At 34.4% G+C, this 7847-nt stretch overlaps 1 long non-coding RNA gene across 1 annotated transcript; it reads left to right on the top strand.

Annotated features, from left to right (window-relative positions):
- Positions 1 to 3334: 3334 nt before the first annotated feature.
- On the top strand, positions 3335 to 4446 carry LOC110885432. The gene is made up of 2 exons (XR_002562175.2): positions 3335 to 3923; positions 4049 to 4446. It is a non-coding gene; the product is annotated as an uncharacterized LOC110885432 (long non-coding RNA).
- The last annotated feature ends 3401 nt before the right edge of the window (positions 4447 to 7847 follow it).

Here is a 7847-nt window from a genome sequence, read left to right as displayed (position 1 = left end):
GTAACGATTGGATACGTTTTGTTCAAATTGATCTTTATATTACAGACTCATAGGTGGCTCACCCCAAAGGAAATCACAGAGTCTGCCAGTGTAAAGGCAGTCGCGTTGGACTTAGGCTTAGAAGGTTTCACTTTCGAATTTTGAATTCGATTTATGTTTAGTCTGTTCACAACAATTGCTATTTTCCTTATTATTATCTTTAGTGATTAGTAAACTGAAATTTATGTGTTAGATCAACACTCTAATGATTTTTGTTTTAACCTCCTTCATTACTTGTCAGATTCATGGTTTTATGTTTGATTAGTAATTTACTATATAAACCCCTGATGATTTTAGGTGCTTATTACCATTCATCGTTGAACCTCCGTTAGAGCTCCAGATACCTCAAGTTTCTCGAAAGACTTGAAAGTAACCTTAAGTTTAAGTTTGTTATCGCTAGAGCAACTCATTCTTCTCAGGCATTGGTTCCTGTTGCCGCTATCTGTGGCAAATCGATTATTGAAGACGGGAGGCGTAGCAACTTGCTGGATCCCTTGTATATATGTTGGTGTGGAATAAAAGTGTGCCTTTGAAAAAAAGTGTATTAATGACATAACTGTCATAACATAATCTTTTATTGACTTTTTGTTTTACTATAAATGCTTTGACGATGATAACTCTAAACAGGACCTTAATTTTATATGCGACAAACCTTAGACCAAATAGTCCTGTTGATGAGGCAATATGTAGTCGATGAATGCGAAAGTCCAGATGAATATATAAAATCATAACTATAAACATATTATTTTAACGGTTGGTACCAACTAATTGGTTTTTTTCTTTTTTTATCTCAAAATTCATTTGTTAAGGCATTAAGATTTATGTATGATCCTATAATTAAGTTCATAAAAAGTTTATTACTCTTCTTATAATCAAGACATTAATGTGTCATACAATTTTGTATCACTTTAAGTATTATTAATCATAAATAATAATTATATAAATAACTATCTTGAGCCCGGGAAGCAATCCCGGGTGATAACCTAGTATAACATGTATGCTTCAAAAATAAAAGTTAGTAAAATAATAACTTGATTGATCTTAATTTGCTCCATAATTATATTACCACAATAATAAAATCTTTTAAAAAGTTAACAAATGATAATTACAAATTAAAAAAATAATTGATTTGACTTAGATATCTGCCATTAATAAACAGATTTCAATTTCAAAATTTCAAGAATATAAATAACTAAATATTAAATAAAAATGAGTTTCATATAATATAACATCTATGCTTTAAAATAAAATGTCAGTAAAATACTAACTTGACTGGTCTTAATTCGTTCCATAATTATATTACCACCATAATAAAATCTTTTATATTGGACAATAAAAAAAATAACTTTAACTTATAACGTTGTTAAATTAGGAAGTTAATAGATGATAGTTACAAACTAAAGAATGTATGAAATTTAGAAATTCGCCATAAATAAACGTATTTCAAATTTTAAAAAATATACATAACTGAATATGGTAATTATTTAGGCAATGCATTAAATATAGTCAAAAGATATAATTTTTTAACATTTACTAAATATAAATCATTAAACATGTAGAAACAACAAAATCCGGTTTATAAAATTTCAAATATTTTTGGATCCGTCTAAACATAACATAAGAAGATTGAAAAAAATTCTTTGAAAGTCTAAAACCTAAAACATATCATTAGTTAGAAAATCTATTTGTTTACATATAGTTAACAAACTATTTAAGAACATACTAAAGTGTTAGGTTATACATATTATAAGAATAATCAAGTTAAATAAAAGCCAATATAAAAAAGAATAATGTAACATACCAAGTAGAACGATTCTGGATCATCGATAAACTTAAAGAATTTGGGATTCATCTTCTTTGTATTCATTTTTGCAGAAAATCTGTCATCACAATTTAATATGCATTATATAATAATAACAACAACAACAACAACAACAATAATAATAACGATGATGATGATGCTGATAATAATAAAATCAATTATTAACAATACTAAAAACAAATCATGAAAAATGTAATTGAAATGTCAATAAATAGCATTTAGTACAGAATCTGTGATTGAAACTATTTAAATACTTTAAAAAGACAATAATTGAAATGCAAAAACACTATGATATAATTGCATATCATTTACCAAAAATAACCGCACATTTATTGTATTTCAAGACATATATTGAAAAAGCGAATAAAACTAAAAAAAAGACCCTGGGCTTATAGCTCAGTGGTCATGGGAAATGAGGGAAGCTATTGGCCTTTGGTCTTGAGTTCGATTCCTGATCCCTCCGGGTTTTACCAGTTCTCCATTGTCGTGCCCTCGAGCGGGTGAAGGGTCGGGTTTTCCCCGGAACTGGTGGCTTGGTGGGCTAAGGGCTCCGTGCGTGCAGGTTGGGCTGCCATTACCTTTCGGCCAATGGGTACCGCGTACGAAGTACCTGGCGTTGCTTAAGTTGGACGTTCAAAAAAAAAAACAAAAAACAAAAAATGCAAAATTGAAAATATAATTAATACTTAAACTAATCTTTAACAACTATGGATGAAAATTTGAAAGATCTAAAACATAAGTATTATAATTATTCTAAAAATACATGAATGCAAGCAACCATGAATAAAAATTTTGAACAATCTAAAAAATAAACATTGTTATTATTTATAAAAATAGACGAATGAATGCATCCTAGCAAACAAAAAAACTAGACAGTGAAATAAACAAATATAGATAAAATATATGTGACAACCGGTGATTTACGGCTCCTAATTACGCGATTAGCAAACATTAGGATGATAATAAATAGTGTTTAAGACGTAGATTAACTTAATTAGGCCTTTGGAGTAGGAACGTCTATACGACTTTACAGTTCGCGAACGGTGGTTTACAGAGAAACCAGTTAAACGTTAAACGACAACGAAACAAAACAATACGAAATACTGTCAATGCCAACAAATACGGATTTTCTACGAATATTAAATTTTACGATATATTCAGCGCCCTAATTTAATTTTAATAACCGTAGTCGAAACCAGATCGAAAAACGGATTGAAACGACGAACGATGCAATTTTTCGCGATTTTTACCGTTAATAACGAACGAATGCGCAAACAATGACAACCGACCGTATCTTACGTGTTTTAATACCAAAATTATAATTATGACGTTTTGAGAGCTCGGGTTTTGATAACGGGTCTCGTAGAAATTACGGGCCACCTAAACATGGGATTGGGCTTGTGGGCCTTGGGCCCAAGCCCAAAACCCACTAAAGGAACCCTAGTATATAAAGAAGTAACCTCACACCATCCTCATTTGAGAACCCTATCCTAAAATCCACTGTCGCATATCATCTCTTTGCAACATATCAGACATACACACACATAAAACCCCCCATCATCTTCACCTCTCTCGCAAATCCGGTCATCGGAGTGAGCTCCGACTGAAATTCCGGCGGTCACAACTGAATCTCTGGCGAAATTGACATCCACAACCAGTTACCTTTCCCCCTCCGTCTCTTCTCCGGCTCCGGCGACCGGAGTGACGCCGGTTAACCGGTCGACACTCACACCCGGCTCCCCTTCTTCTCCGGCGCCGAGAAACCGGACGGCAAACATCAACCCACCCCCCCTTCTTCTTTCTCAACTGACGGATCGGAGCACCACCACCACAAGTCCGGTGGTGGTGCGGCGGCTACACATAGAGAGACCGAGAGAGAGAGAAAGAACCGGCGGTCGGAGTCTCGGACCGCCGGTCGGTTCAATTATCCGACGGTCTTTGTTTCTGACCGACGGTATGATGCGATGATAAAGATGAGACGTTGAAGATAATCGGAGAAACCGATCTTATCAGTGAAGTTCGCCGGCGACGGCAGTGGAGTGTTCTCCGCTGAAATTTGACGGTAACCCCACTCAACGTCTCTGTTATTTGATTTTTATTTTGTTTCAACTTAACGACAAGAGAGGTGACGTTATTTCTTTGTTTCCGGTGATATTTTTCCGGCCATGTTCCGATGGGGGGTGTCAGCTTGTGTTTGGTTCAGGTCATCCTTGGTACGGATCAAGAGGTTCAGGTTTCATATTCGACACAGTTCGGGTCAACAGTAACTGGTCAACGAGCATTCGGGTTATGGTTTGGTTCGGGTCTCGGTCAGTTAGGGTGCGGTTCAGGTCAGATTCAGAATTTCGTGGCTCGGGTTGACTCGGTCAACCCTGGTCAACACAGCGAGTTGACTCAGTCAACTCAACCGGTCAACTCAGCCAACTTTTCGGTTCGGTAAAAGATTTAGGACACATCATTATTTACGTAACTAATTTTCATTATTACACGTGAACGAGCTCGAACCGATTTATAATTGTGTTTAGTTTATACTTTGCGGTTTTATGAAAAATATATATATTAATGATAGAATCTTGGTTGAATTTTGATAAAATAACGACAACTTGTGTTGTCGGGGGTGTCCAAAAACAGAGGAAACTCTGCCCGTTTTTCGAGAAAATGTGTAAAGGCAAAACGCGTTTTATTATAAAACATGTTATCGGATTCGAATAATCTCTTATAAAGACGATTACAAATATATAGCTACTTACGACAACCCTTTACAACTTACAACAAACGACGATACGGAAATTATTTCGACAACAAATAAATATAGTTATTATATTTATTTTAAACTGAGGAAATTCAACAAATCTTTTATAAGATCAACATAATTATTTATATGGTTTCAAACGCCGAACATGCCTTCGTTTTATAAAAATAAATATAGTTTATATATTTATTTCTAGTACCAAACAATAACGAATTCCTTTATAAAAAAAATAAACATAGTTTTATATTTATTTCAAACATCAGACGACTCGTATTCATTTATAAAAATAAACTTGAATTACAACCCGCCGCAATGCGGCAGGGATTCTTTAGTTATAACTAAGTCGATTTAGGATCCGCACGTTATGTTGAACTTGTCAAACGGGGAAAAAATAGACGATGTAAAAACGTTTACCCACACATGCACGCCGAGTCGTGTTAACTCGTAAAATTTAGAACGAAACGTAAAAACGTTAAACCAAAGACGCACGTTGCGATGTGTTAAGTCACAAAATTTAGAACGAAGCATAAAGTGAAAAAATTTATGGAAAATGAAAACTATAAAGGACCAAATTTGAAAGTAAAAAAAGTTGTGAGGATAGATTGCAAAAGATATGAAGTTTTGGGTTAAAAGTAAAAAAAAATCATTTTTTTTAAAACCCTAAAGCCAAGGTTACAACAACCATATACATAACCATTTTTTCTTTGAAAACCTCCCAAAGCCAATATTACAACACATATATGCATAAATATGTTGTTTCTTTATAGTGTTTTAATAACTAAGTTGATCAATGACCCACGCGTTGTGACGAACCTGTAAGATGAAAAACAATAGACGTAAAAACCATGAACTACACATGGACGTTGTGTCGTGTTAACTCGCAAAATTATGAACAAAACGTAAAAACGTGGAACCACGCAAGCACGTTGCACCGTGGCTAATCGTAAAATTTAGTACGAAACGTAAATAAAAAATTTGCGAAAGACGAAAAGTAGAAAAAAAATGTGAGGTTAAATTGTAAAAGAAGAAAAGTTATGGCTTTAAGGTGAACAAAATCAATTTTGTAAGTTAAATTTGCAACAAATAGAAAGAATTGGGTTGAAAAATAAAATTCTCATTTTTATTTTGAAAACCACCCAAAGCCTAGGGTACAACTACCCTAAGCTTAAAGATATTGCTTATTTATAGAGTGGATAATATAATTATATATTTATTTTCAAACACAACAACTCGTGTTCTTTTATAAAATAAAAATAACTTTTTATATTTATTTCAAACGCCTAAACGGCACAATATATATATATATATATATATATATATATATATATATATATATATATATATAGGGGGCTGCTAGAATGAGAACCACCTCGAGTTGTAAGAACCGCGAGAACTACACCCCACGGAGCGTCGTTCGCCATGATTTTTTTTTACAAGTAGATGTGTATATTATAAACACAGCCGTAAAAAATCATGGCGAACGGCGCTCCGTGGGGTGTAGTTTTTTACACCACAAGTTGGGTAACCACCCCGAGTTGTAAGAACCGCGAGAACTACACCCCACGGAGCGCCGTTCGCCGCGATTTTTTTTTACAAGTAGATGCGTGCATTATAAACACGGCCGTAAAAAATCACGGCGAACGGCGCTCCGTGGGGTGTACTTTTTTACACCTCAAGTTTGGTGTTTTTTAATTTTTTTTCTTTTTTCTTTTTTTTTTCACCAAACTTGAGGTGTAAAAAAGTACACCCCACGGAGCGCCGTTCGCCGTGATTTTTTACGGCCGTGTTTATAATGCACACATCTACTTGTAAAAAAAAATCGCGGCGAACGGCGCTCCGTGGGGTGTAGTTCTCGCGGTTCTTACAACTCGAGGTGGTTCTCATTCTAGCGGCTCCCTTATATATATATATATATATATATATATATATATATATATATATATATATAGGGCATGGCTCTATAAGAAACCACATCTTTTTTAAAAAACTATGCAAACCCAATGTGAGCCATTGATTATCTCTCATCTGACTTGATCAATGGCTCTCCTATTTTTTGGTAAGAATTAGATTTAAAAGAAATGATATAATATATTAGTACAAGTGGGAGGGGCATTTTCGGTAGTGAAAAAGGGGCTTTTTGACTTTCCAGAACCATCAAATCATCATATCACTTTCTCTTTCTCTTACCTCTTCCTCTTTCCCATTTCTTCAACCCAATCTTGAAGACAAAGAATGAACACTCTTCAAAATCAGGAGAAATAAACAACCACCACCAGCAACCACCTCCTCCGGCGAAACTCACCAGGCTTCTTCTCCGGCTCTCTCTCTCCTTAATCTTTAGAAGCTAATGAAGGGTCTGAATGTTGTTTTAGAGAGAGAGAACGATGACAACAATCTTCATCATGTTCATCTATAACACCAAGAACACACATACAAGTGAGAGAGAGAGAGAGAGAGAGGAAGTTTGAACACACATACAGACGACTCGGGTCAGATTCATGTTCAGGTTCGGTTCTAATTTAGTTCGGGATTTACTCCAGATTTATTTCGGTCGGTACATGATTGTCTTTGAATTCCCTACATCCTTTGTAATTTTTAGCTGAGTATTTGTTCGAATTGCTGTTTGTTTGATTGATTTTAGGATGTGTATCTTGGTTCCTTACATTTCGTGAATCTTGGATATGGGTATATGTATATATATATAGCTGTGAACTGTTTGGATGAATTATGCTTGAAAAATGTTGATTGTTAACTATATAGGGATTTTACAGAAATAATGATATACGGTTACCGATTTGTTTGTTTATATATATATATATAAGGTCTGAAAAATTCTTGAAACTGTTGGAATAATTGTTACAGAAATAATGATATACGGTTGACGATTTTGTTGGTTTGGTTGCTGTTTGGGCTTTTGATCTGAATAGTAAGTGTTTTTTTTTGTTGGGTTGTTTGATTTACAGAAACAGACCCATAACATGTGTTAAGCACCTGTTAGAATGATATATAACGTGTGTTGATTTACAGAAACAGATCCATAAAGATATTCAATTGACAAGCTGGATGGATGTAGGCGACGTTAATGCGGGGACATTGAATAAGTCAAATCTTCTGGGAAAGAAGTTTTCGTTCATTTATAACATGTGTTAGTGGTTCATGCTGTAACAGATCCATAAACAAGTTTTCAAGCTGTAACAAGTTTTCGTTCGTTTATAAAATGTGTTAGTGGTTCAT

Source organism: Helianthus annuus, chromosome 4 (genome assembly GCF_002127325.2).
Source record: "Helianthus annuus cultivar XRQ/B chromosome 4, HanXRQr2.0-SUNRISE, whole genome shotgun sequence".
Lineage (NCBI taxonomy): Eukaryota > Viridiplantae > Streptophyta > Magnoliopsida > Asterales > Asteraceae > Helianthus > Helianthus annuus.
Note: the sequence above shows the minus strand (reverse complement) of the source record. Positions and strands in the feature narration are given on the sequence as shown.